The sequence below is a fragment of the Rhinatrema bivittatum genome, chromosome 1 (assembly GCF_901001135.1).
Source record: "Rhinatrema bivittatum chromosome 1, aRhiBiv1.1, whole genome shotgun sequence".
In the NCBI taxonomy this organism is placed as follows: Eukaryota; Metazoa; Chordata; class Amphibia; order Gymnophiona; family Rhinatrematidae; genus Rhinatrema; species Rhinatrema bivittatum.
The window spans coordinates 151,618,732-151,630,875 of NC_042615.1; the positions used below are offsets into that span (position 1 = coordinate 151,618,732).

Here is a 12,144-nt window from a genome sequence, read left to right on the forward strand (position 1 = left end):
TGATTTGTTGGCAGACTTGATATGGCATGTGTAACTGGAGGGGGGGGGGGGCACTTCACAAAGCAGTTGGTGGACAATGTGGTCACTGATTGGGCTGCAGGTCCTCGTTGGGAGGTGATAGGTAGGACCAGGTGGGCGGCAGAAGGCCGCTGCTGAGATCTTGGGTGGCAGGCATGGTTTTATAGCACACCATTGGGACGAGGTGGTGAATCATCATAATGCTGTACAAAAGGGGGGGGGGGGGTGAAGATATGGAAGGGGTGTTTGTGATTTCTGTTTGTTAGGTATGGGTTTTAGTATTTCTGCCTTTCTTACTAATCCTTGTGTCTTGTATTCTTTTCACAGGGGAGAATGCTGAGGGAGTTCCTGCTTGCCCATGTTAGTGAATTGGTATCTCTACTTCTGATGGTGTTTACACTTTGAAGCACATGTACTCTGCCTTATTTCTTTGAAATATAATTTTTATGTGCTCCAAAAATTATATAAAAATATGTTAATTGCTTCAATGGTAAATGATTAGATTTTGCTGCTAAGTTGAATCAAAACATTTCCATCATATGTTTATGGACGACATGACATTTTATGATGCTATGCTGCATTGAATCTAGTTAAAATATATATGGAATTCATCATTACAATCTAGATGATATATATCAACATGTAGGGACATGACTGTATATTGATGCATACGTTTTTGTGTAACATATCTCCTAAGTTTTTCAAATTAGTTGAAAAAAAAATGTCGAACTTTTAGAAGCAGTGCTACAAATTAGCATGTGTAATTCTTAATACAACTGAAAGTGTTTTCTTATTGTTACTGTTCTGTTGATACTATATATTTCCAGCACAGTACAATGGATAGTGCTTTTCAATGCAAGCCAAGAACAAGAGTTAGCAGGGCACTGCAGCCAATCTTTAAGCAAAGGTATTATGTTTCTTTTGAAGAATATCTCCAGCAAAGCACAGTACTATAATCACATTAAGATCACAGAGTCAGTGAGCCCTGCAAAGTCAAGAGAGAAAAAAAATAAATATACTTATAAGTACTTCTGTGCCAGGCTCAAATGTACTTTTCATACAGCTTGAATTTATTTTTTTTAAGTGAATAATAAGCATTCTGCTCTATTCCTTACAGTGAATCTTCTAGATTATTAATTCACCTTATATTTAATTATTTGGATCAAATTGTCTTTTACATATCAAACCTGTACAAATAATTGTTTTCTTCTTACTAGCTTCATTATTTTTATATTAAACGTTACTAAAGAGCTAAACTACTGTTGTCATAATGGCTTTAAGTCTGGCCTTATAGGTGATTAATTCAACCCTAGTGATTTTGGGCTATAGGGGTCAAATATCCCGCTCTGATCAAATTCAGTTTAAAAAATGACCGTTTTAAGACTGCTTTTAAATCCCAAGCACTTTTCTACAATAAGTACATTTACTACATACTATTGTTTGTCGTGTATGCGTGTCTTGACTAGACTGCAAGCATTATAAAGCAGCGACTGTCTTTTAAATGTTTATATTGCTTATGTCTAGTAGTGCTATAACAGTGTACAAAGGAGGTGGAGCCACCACAGATGATCCATTAATACACTTTACTCCACTCGCAAAGTTATTTATTTGCATGCACACTTTAGTGCTCCTTATTCAGAAGATTATTTTTAGATTCCCCCCTGCCTTCCTACATAGTTTTCAGAGTATGGAACTTTTTACCCACAGACCTGCAAAATGATTTTTAAAGGGAAACTCCCTATGGGACTTTCCTGAAAATCCATGGAAGGCCAGTGCTGCAGAATTCCTTCACCCCACAACTTTGCAGATGGAAACATATGCAGGTAAAGCAGGGAAGACAGGCATGGGGGTATTTCAAATTGATATTCTTATATTTACTTCAGCTAGTCTGCCCTATTCCCACCTACAGTGCTACACCTTTTCTGTAAGGGGAAAATTATGCATGCTGTAGACAGCACATGTATGCTTCAATGGTTTCTTTCACAAAACAGAAACCAGGAATCAAAGAGACAGTAGACAGTACACACAGTTCCTCTGTAGATTATACCCCGGTGCATACATCCAGTGGTAGAAAACATGGACTAGAGAGGATTCAGTTCCTTTAGAGAGGGAACATAATGGCATCTGCATACTCTATGGGGCAGATTTGTAAACCCACGCGTACGTTATAAAATCTGGGGTCGGCGCGCGCAAGGGGGTGCACACCAGTGCACCTTGCGCACGCCGAGCCCTAGGGGAGCCCCGATGGCTTTCCCCATTCCCTCAGAGGCCGCTCCGAAATCGGAGCAGCTTCAGAGGGAACGGCCCCCCCCCCACCTTCCCTTATCTAACCCACCCCCCAGCCCTACCTAAATCCCCCCTTACCTTTATTTTGTAAATTACGCCTGTCTCTGGCAGGCGTAATTGCACGCACCGGCCAGCTGGTGGTGTGTGATTCCCCGGCACAGCCGCTGTGCCGGAGGCCTCGGTCCCACCCCCACCCCTTTCACAAAGCCCCTGGACATACGCACATCCTGGAGCTTTGCGCGTGTCGCCAGGCCTATACAAAATAGGCTTGGCGCGCATAACCCTTTTAAAATCCACCCCTATATATATATATATATATATATTATAAAACAAGAGGAAAGCATAAGAGAAAATAAGAGATTAAAACAGTTACACATTACCATACACTGAAACAGGAAATGAAGAATCTACCAGAGGAAAAGAAAAAGTATGTAACAAAAGATTGGAGTCTGTAGCTACATGCGGACAGATACTTATGCACGCAGAAAGCACTTTCTTTTGCTTTTCATACAACATGGAATCAATCTCAATATAAAACACTGAAATAACACAGCAAGCACACAAGTACAAAGGACAGACGTTCCACACACAGACAGCCATAATTAAGCACCTACTATACTAGCATGCTAGACCAGTGGTTCTTATCCCAGTCCTTGCAACAAACCCAGCCAGTTGAGTTTTCAGGATATCCCCAATGAATATGGATTAGATAAATCTGCATATATTTCCTTTATTGTATGCAAACCTATCTTGTGCATATTCATTGGGGATATTATCAAAATCAGACTGGCTGGGTATGTTCTAAGTATTGGGCCGAGAACCACTGTGTTAATACGTTCCCTTCCTTGCATGTATCTCATTTGTATTGCATGGTACATATGTCTAACAGCGTGGCCACTCTGGATTTATCACAGCATATTTCCTGACCTTTAATATTGCTTGAGGTTCTCCAGTAGCCACTGTGGTAACTTGAGAGTCCATAAGGTTCCCCTCCTGAATTCTATGAGAGATGGTACTCGACTCCAACCCCTGAACCAAGATGAGTGTATTAATGGAGTTTGGGTCAATCTATAACACACAAAAGAAAAAAACAAATCTTTTAGCTCACCATCTAGACAAAGCCATAACAAAACTACACATCCCGTCTTACTGATTACTGTCACCTTCACATCACACATTGGGCTATTCAATAATGTATGAGAATCCTAAACGTTATACATAAGGGTTCTGGAAAACATTTATACTTAGTAGAGGTGGCTGGTGCTACGTCCAGGAGCCCCAGTAATGGTCTGAGAAGGCTAGCTGCAGGAAGAAGGGTGGTCAAAGGTTACAGAGAAGCTGTTACCATTTCTATTTTCAGTTATGCAATGTGCAGCATTGACAAATATGGGTGACAAAGGGACACTGCCTTTTTGTGCTCACTTGAACCAGCTGAAAGATACCGTGGCTTAATTTCAGCACTCTTATAAGAGGCAGGAAGAAGATTGTGCTTTCCTTTCTACTTGGTCTAGCTAAGGTGGATATATATTTATTATACCTCTCAGTGGCTCTAAGAGCGCATCTACTCTTTGTGAAGACTGACTAGATGCACATTTGTAGAGATGCAGAGCCTCCTGAAGCAGAATCTTTTGACCCAGACCAAAATTAGAGGAACCGATTGAAAGAGAGAGGAAGTGTCTATGAAGATTCATGCTAACTAGAGATCTTATTTCTCATCTGTGTGATAAGTTGGGTGGATACCTAGCCTCGTCACAGCTAGTCTGACTCTGTTGTGGTGAAAGTAATTAGATCTCTGGTTACTGATTCCTTTCAGCAGTGGTAGCTGTCATGATTGGCAGTCAGTCAATCCTCTGTCTTCAGATGTATCTACTCTCTTTAGGCCTTGATTTTCTACATGCCTGACTATATCAAATATTCTTATACAGAGCAGGAGAATAAGTTGCAATGGAGCTTACTCAAGATAGGTCCTAACACATTAGGGAAATGAGACATCTATTTCACTCATGTAGGTTTAGTTCCTCCAAAATGTTCCAGCAAGTCATGTACTGGAACTGTAAGAATTATTACAGTCTGAATTTTCAGCTTTATTGTGACCATGGCTTTCTGGTGATGGATGTGGTGACAAAGTATCTTGGATCCTGACAAATGTTTCTATTTAGGAAGACACTTCTATACGAGGTTGAGATCCATGGGATGGAGTTTTATTGGGTAAATGCTAGAACCAATGAATTGCTTACTGGTGCTAAGATGTTTTGTTTTTCTTTTTTTTGAAAGGAGGATTTGTTTGCCTTTTCAAATAATACTCAAAGCTGCTTATAACATTATTAGTATTCTTGTACAACAAGTCCCTGCCCGAAACTGCTTACAATCTAAGTGGGTACCTGATGCAGCTGGAGATAAAGTAACTTGACCATGGTCACAGAGTGTCAGTAGGAGAAACTGAATTTTAAACCATGACTTCCCTGGTTCCCAGCCCATTGCTTTAAACACTAGGCCACTCCTCCTCCTTGTCTTCATATAATCTAGCATTTAACGGTGTGCTATTTTATTTGTGATCTTATAGATTATATTAGATGCCCTCTGTTGGGCCAGGGATCAATTTTCAAAAGCCACTCAGCACTTAACTTAGGGCAGCCACATTATGGCTACTTACATTTAGGGACATTTTCAGCCTAATTTAGGTACCTAAATTTTGAGTTTAAATTGTCCTATGTCTATGTGGCCAAAACTTGGTGGCCTGGATTTAGACCTGCTATTCATTCTACTAAATCTGGGTGCCTAAACTGAGTGCTTAGCAGTGAAAATCAGTGCTAAGCATGCAATTTGCTTCCCCAAATCTAACCCTGACCCTGCATGGGTTTTGTTCTGTCTCCCTAAATGTTGGTGACTCAGCCCAGATGAATTTTCAAAGAGACCAATATATTAGCTTAACTCTCAATTTTAGGCAACTAAACCCTTTGAAAATTGATCCCTTCACTCAGAGGTTCCCAAATTTTTTAAATGAAGGATCACATGTGATATTTCAAATTACCAAGAGGGCTGGAGAGGTGTGGTAGGGAGGGGATCCCCTTCCAGGGGCGGATCGGCCTATCAGGGCTTTGGGCATACCCCCATCACTTGATAGGTGTTGGTCGCAGAAGCCACATGCCTAGTACAGAAATGTGGCGACCAAAGCAGCCATGTGACATTTCTTGGAGAGTGGGAGGCTCCCCCCGAGGCCCTCCGCTTAGTGCTGCTTTTGTATTTTCCCCCAAGGCAGCAACCCCAGTTTCATGGGCCTACTCGCCCCACTTGTCCCATTCCCCATTATCACCTGAAAACATTCCTGCCACCTCCATTTGTGCCTGCCCTGCTTCTGTTTTTGCTGGTGGAAGGCAGCCACACCACACTTCTGCCACTGCCTCAGCGTGGGCTGAATGCCTGCCTCCCAGATCCCACGGGTTTCCTCTGTGGCAGGCTCCTTTCATTCTTATGCTGCAGCAAATATACATATAAAAAACAAACAGCTTCAGGGCTTAAGTGACTTAACATTCCTCAGGCCTTCTCACACCAAATGGCCACCCCACTCCCTTAAAAGCCCACTCAGACTACTCGCTTGGGCCTGCCTGGATTTTCCTTGACCACCAATGTAAGTAAAAATGTTGGTTTTACTTATTCACAGACAGATGGGGAGAAAAGCAAACATAAGTGAGCGTGACTGAATATATGAGGCAGTGAGGGTACGTATGTCAGCATGTATGAGCGTTAGAGTGCATGTGTGACAGTGAACATGTGTGCAAGGGAGAAAATGACAGCGTGTGTGAGCCTACATACGAGCGTGACTGGATGGATGAGTCAGAGTTTGTGTGCCAGTGAACTTGTGAGAGTGTAAGTGAATGAGTCAGCAATTGCATAAGGCCTGAGTGAGAGCATGTGTGTCACCAGGGCCGGTGCAAGGGGATTTGGTGCCCTAGGCAAGCCTTCTCCCTTGCGCACCCCCCGGGTCGCGCCGCCACCCCCCGGTCTCGGCCCCGACTCCTACCTCATTCTCGATCACGCCCACCGACTGTGTGGTTTTCTGGGTTGCGAGCAGGTTGGGCACTGCTTGCGGCCTGCCCTTGCGACCTGCCAAATCTCCTGTTTGCCACCGCTTGCGGCCCCATATGGCTCGCACCCAGTGGTGTACCAAGGGTCTCCAGCACCCAGGGGCCAATGCATTTGTGTGCCTCTCCAGCATCCACCCTTAATCCTTCTTGTACTAATGCTTAAGGTCACAGAAAATCAGTGGTGTCTCTAGACAGAAGAATTTTTTTTTTTTTTGGGGGGGGGAGCCAAAATGACATTTCTTCATCACACCCACCTCTATAGCATAGATCCTGCTTTAAAACTGGTTTAAAAAAAAAAGTGTTAATAAAAAAGTCTAAAGGGTCTTCTGCGTAATTTTAAAAAGCTGGCCAGTTTCACACTATAAAATTATTTGATAGCCTCATTCAACTAATTCTATATGGCTATGAGAGTGAAGTCTGGAATATAAAAGAAGGGACAGAATGTCAATATAAATCCTGCACCTCCAGTTCTGTAACTCTGTGCATCCACTGAAATTCCCCCAAACAATGGAGCTTGGATGTTTCCCTTACAGCTCATCATACTAAAAGTTATTTTCAAATTCTGGTATCACCTCACAGTAACAGCAGCACAAACACCTTTCACTGCCAGGCACATTGGAAACTAACACAAAACCCCGCAAAAAAGACACTCAAAATCTATACTGCAATCCCATCGTAACATAACAGTAATAACACCAAGGACTCAAACAACAATAACCCTACCTGTGAAAAAGCAAGGGTAAATATTACACTGGGTCCTAGAATACCAATACACCACCTACTGAAGAAACAAAACAAACCCAATTGCTATGGATCCCTATAGAAACACTATATGCTAGCAGAATCTCTCATCATGGTCACACACACAGAGCAGAGACAGACCCTCACCAAATACAGAATACAAAATAAAGGAACACAAATTAGAGAAAAACTGAAATGGAAACCCCAAGAAGCCAGACTGTGTATTAACAATGGAAAAACAGAACCACCATTCCTTATATACCAAATAAAATCAAGAAACAAAGCATCCGTTATAATAATAAAACCATACTAATACAAGAATATTTTAAAACTACTGATAAATAGAATTTCTATTAAATTAAAATCATATACATTTATTACAATTTTCCAAACACCAATAAAATATTTCAAAACAGCACATATATCAAATAGCACCCAATAATTAAAACTAATAAGGATTTTAAAAAGCCCTTGCTGTCCATATGTGGGAGCTCTTGATTTCCAGTCACCCTGATATTGTCGGATTAGGAGGTTATCCTCTCTCTCTCACACACATACTCACATGTACATTCTCTCTCACACATACACTGTCACATACATACACATTCATGCTCTTATACCTACCATAACCTCTCGCTCTCACAGACCCTGACACACTCTCAGGCTCTAAGACACTCTCTCCCCCTCCACACACAAACTCTTACTCCCCTGGATTTTCTCATACACACTCATGCTCTCACTCTCACTGGCTCCCTCACTTACACACAAACACACACACCCAGGCAAACTCCCAATCATTCTCACTCACTCTCACACACACACACACACACACCCCCAGGCAGGCACCAATTCATTCTCTCACACACAGACCCCCAGGCAGGTTTGGATGCAACCATTTTCTTCGGGCCATGGTGACATGAGCTCCGCCACGGCCCTGCTGATCTTCCTGCTGTGTGTGTCCGGTGCACAGCACAGCACAGCACAGCGGTAGTTCATTGCTCAGCCGCCAGTGGGATGAGGTCCACCAGCAGCCGCATTCAGCTCCCCCTGACCTCCCCTCGGTATACCACTGCTCATCGCCCCCTAATGCTCGACCCCCTAGGCCCAGGCCAGTGCTTCCACCGGCCCTGTGTGTCAGAGCAAGCAAACACATCCCTGAGAGAGGGAGACTGTGTGTGCATGAGTGAGCATGTGAGTGTGTGTAAAATGTGTGCTAGAGAATATCTAATTCATGACCATCTCAAGGTGACTGGAATTTAAAAAGATTCTAGGTATAGAGAACTGAGGATTTTTTTCTATCCTTATTGGATATTATTTGATGTCTGCTGTTTTTGAAATATTTTATTGGTGCTTGGGAAATTTTCAAAAATTTGTATACAAGTTAAATTATTGGATGTTCTACTCAGCTGTTTTGAAATATATATTTTTAGTATGATTTTCCTGTTGTGATTGTTTTATAGTTTGATGTTTTATGAGCACTGATGGTATTTTCTGCTTTTCCATTGCTGCATTTATATAGAGCCTGACTTATTGTGATTTCCAGTTTAGTTTTTGTCAGAGCAATTCTGTTTATATTTTATGGTCCTTTTATTCTGTATTTGGTGAGGATCTGTCTGTGTTCTGCATGAAGTATTCTACTACTGGTAATTTCTGTGTAGGGATCTATAACAGCCTGGCTTGTTCTGTTTTCCTAATAGGAGGTGGTTTAGGGCCTTATGTTATATTTTAAGTGTTGCCTTTTCATGGGGTTGTAACAGTTTGAGTACAGGCAGTTTATGCTGTTTTCATATGGGATGTTAACTCATGACTTTCTGAGGACTACGTCCAAGCCCAATAGGTGTTAAAATTGGCTTAATACCATATGGGTTCCAACAGACATTTTTGTTTCTGAAGAATTTTCTTGTTGGCACAAAAGCAATGTACTTAAATATAATACATGAACATACTTAAGGAAACAGCAGTATAAAATTAAATACAAGAAGAAAAACTGGCTGGTGTGATATAATTTATATTATAACTGCAATATGTAATTTTTATGATTTTTATTTATAGAGGAAAAGACCTCAGCACTAATGATTTTCTGAAAGACTTGTTAGAGTTTCTACCAGTCGTTGCAATCATGGGTCAAAAACCTCTAATAAACATTTCTTCTTTTATTGAAAATCAATTTTTAGTCTTTCAATTTTGTATAAAATAACTTAAGTGTATTCTTAAATATCGGAACTTGCTCCTGGAGAATAAATTTTCTTTAGAATTCTGATTCACTTTTAGAAAATTTGTTGATTTCAAATTTAAACCATTGTTGATCATTGCGGTTTATAGTTCATTGCCCGATCAATGATGTTTCAATATTGCATGGCACCGACCCTTTGGGGCACCATGTGCGCGTTAAGAGAGCGGGCATGACTGTTCAGCGTCCACTTTCTACGCGCCCTTATTGCATCGGCCCCTGTGTGAGCACATGTGGAGCAGTATCCCAAGAGCAGAGTGTGTATACGTCTGAGAGAGAATGTGTAAGCGTATGTGTGTCTCTCTGACACAGGATGCACACTCTTTCTTGCTGTCAGTGTGTGTGTGGGTATGTTTGTATCTGAGAGCAAGAGAGAAAGCCTGTCTTTGAAAGAGACACCCACACACTGACAGTATGTATGTGTCAGTGTGTATGTGCCAATAAAGTTTCCTCAATCTGAAAATATGTCTCAGCAACTGAACACGTGTGACCTGATACTGGTTGGCAGTGTGGTTCCTTACTTGGCAATTGGTTGAAGAGCTAATTGATTGACAAGAGATTTTAACACTGTACTAGGATATCAACCTATATATAAAAGAGATTGAACCAAGCTTGTGGGGGGACCCAACCAATTGAATGAATGGAAGAGAACTATAGCTGTGTTTGCTCTTCCCTGTTCAAGGGTGTCCTCTACTTATTTAGGGAAAATGTAAAATTTTATTTTGGAGATTTTTTGGCTCAAGGTGTCTTTTTAAAGGGTCAGCTGTTGAAATATGCAGTACAAGGAAAGTATATAAAGAATTCAGGTACCCCAGGGGCCAATTTGGAAAAAAAATCCTCTGGGCTGATATTTTCCTGCAATCCGCCCCATCCCTTTCAGAGTTTGATAATTGTTTTTATGTTCTCCCTTGGAGAACATAAAAACATAAAAAAAATGCCATGCTTGGTCAGACCAAGATCCATCATGCCCAGCATCTTGTCTCCAACAGTGGCCATTCCAAGTCACAGGTACAAAGGCAGATTCCACAAAGTAGATCTGTTTCCTGTTACTCACTCCCATGGATAGCAATAGCTTTCCTTAGACTATATGGCTAATAATGTTTTATGGACTTTTCCTCCAGTAATTTGTCCAAACCTCTTTTAAACTCCACTAAGCTAGTCGCCTAGAACTCATTTTCCAGCAACAGGTTCTATAACGATCATACAACAAATGGAAAAGTAATTTCTATGATTTGTTTTCAATCTGCTGGATATTCGTTTCACGGAGTGTCCCTTTGTTTTAACCATCCTTTATATACTCTTTCCTCCCCACGCATGACTTTATAAACTTCAGTCATGTCTACTCTCAGCTACTCAGCCCTGACCTGGGTAGTCTTATTGCAGGGGAGCTGATCCATTCCCTTCATCATTTTTGATGCCTCAGCTGCACTTTTTCTAGCTCTCCTAGGTCTTTGTTTTTGAGATGGAGTGACCAGAATTACACACTATATTAGAGATGCAGTCACACTCTGGATCAATACAGAGGCAATATGATATTTTCTGTTTTATTCTTCATTCTTTTCCTTGTCCTCCCAGAGTACTTCCTTTAGTCTCTCAATCATCTAGCAGCTCAGCTGACTCCCTCACAGGCTTTTTGCTTCAAATGTACTGGAAAAACAAAAAAACTGTTTGTTTGTTTTTTTGTTACACAGAATACCTGCAGGCTAGAACCATTTCTTTTGGTTTTAACACACATCCTGAAAGAGTAGGGAAAACTTTTTTTTTTTTTGCCCACTGACCTATAACAACTTCATCTTAGAAGGCTTAAGCTTGAAATTTCTGCTGCTGTAACCAGTCACTGCATGTAATGGGAATTAATGTTAGATATCACTATTGCTTGTTCACTATTCACAGTCACCAACACCTGAATATAAAACTATGAACAGTTTACAGATGGCTAGTGCTAGAAACATGATGGCAGAAAAGACTGTATAGCCCATCCAGTCTGCCCATCCCATCACTTCCTTTGACATGGCAATCATAAAGTGTAACTGCTTACCAGGTGAAGTTCCGCTGTTATAGCTTCCTCCGGTGATTCCTTGCTGCAGTATCCCATCTCCCGAGTCCACCCACACTTGGATTGTAAGCAAAATCATTCCCACAAACAAAGTCCAGCCAGGTTCTGCCTGCTGCCTATACCATCAGTGGCCTTAAACACAGGTTCAAGAGTTTGGCCCTCACCGGGACCAATGCTTCTTCACACTTGTGCCCTCTGGCTGTGCCTGCTTGGCACCACAACCCACACAAGGAAGGCTTTTAAACTCCAGAGCTAATGCAGGGCTCGGTCCTGGCCCAACAGTCCCTCTGAACAAAGTTCAGTTCCAGCTGTGCCCATTCCAGTCCCACTGTTTGCAATAGCCAAGCCCTTAAGTGCAATTCTCCAAAGTTTGGCTTGCTTTCAGGGGTCTAATGTACTCACAGTCCCAGCTATGCCCTTCCCTTCCCCAGCTCGGGTGTCTCTCCAGAGCTGAGGTGGATTGTCTCCTCCCCTTCAGTAGGAAAATGAAGAAGCTGAAGAGAACATGTTTCAAACACACACAAAGCTCAGCATTTTCCTACTCCACCCCAAACAATCTACCAGGGCTTACTGCTGTCCTTAGGTATTAGTTGCTCTCTCCTCCGCTGTCCTCCTCCTGCCACTCCCACCAGTCTTGTATGTGTGGCTGCTCTTCTTTAATCAGCCCAGCACCTGGTTCCTGGCCTTGCTCAACTCTCTCTCCCCTTAACCCTCTGGGATTTGTAGTC

General features: G+C 41.8%; 1 long non-coding RNA gene across 1 annotated transcript; it reads right to left on the reverse strand.

Annotated features, from left to right (window-relative positions):
- Positions 1-656: 656 nt before the first annotated feature.
- On the reverse strand, positions 657-11,914 carry LOC115080146. The gene is made up of 3 exons (XR_003853527.1): positions 11,399-11,914; positions 3,232-3,372; positions 657-1,003 (listed from the first exon to the last, which is right to left on the reverse strand). It is a non-coding gene; the product is annotated as an uncharacterized LOC115080146 (long non-coding RNA).
- Between the last annotated feature and the right edge of the window lie 230 nt (positions 11,915-12,144).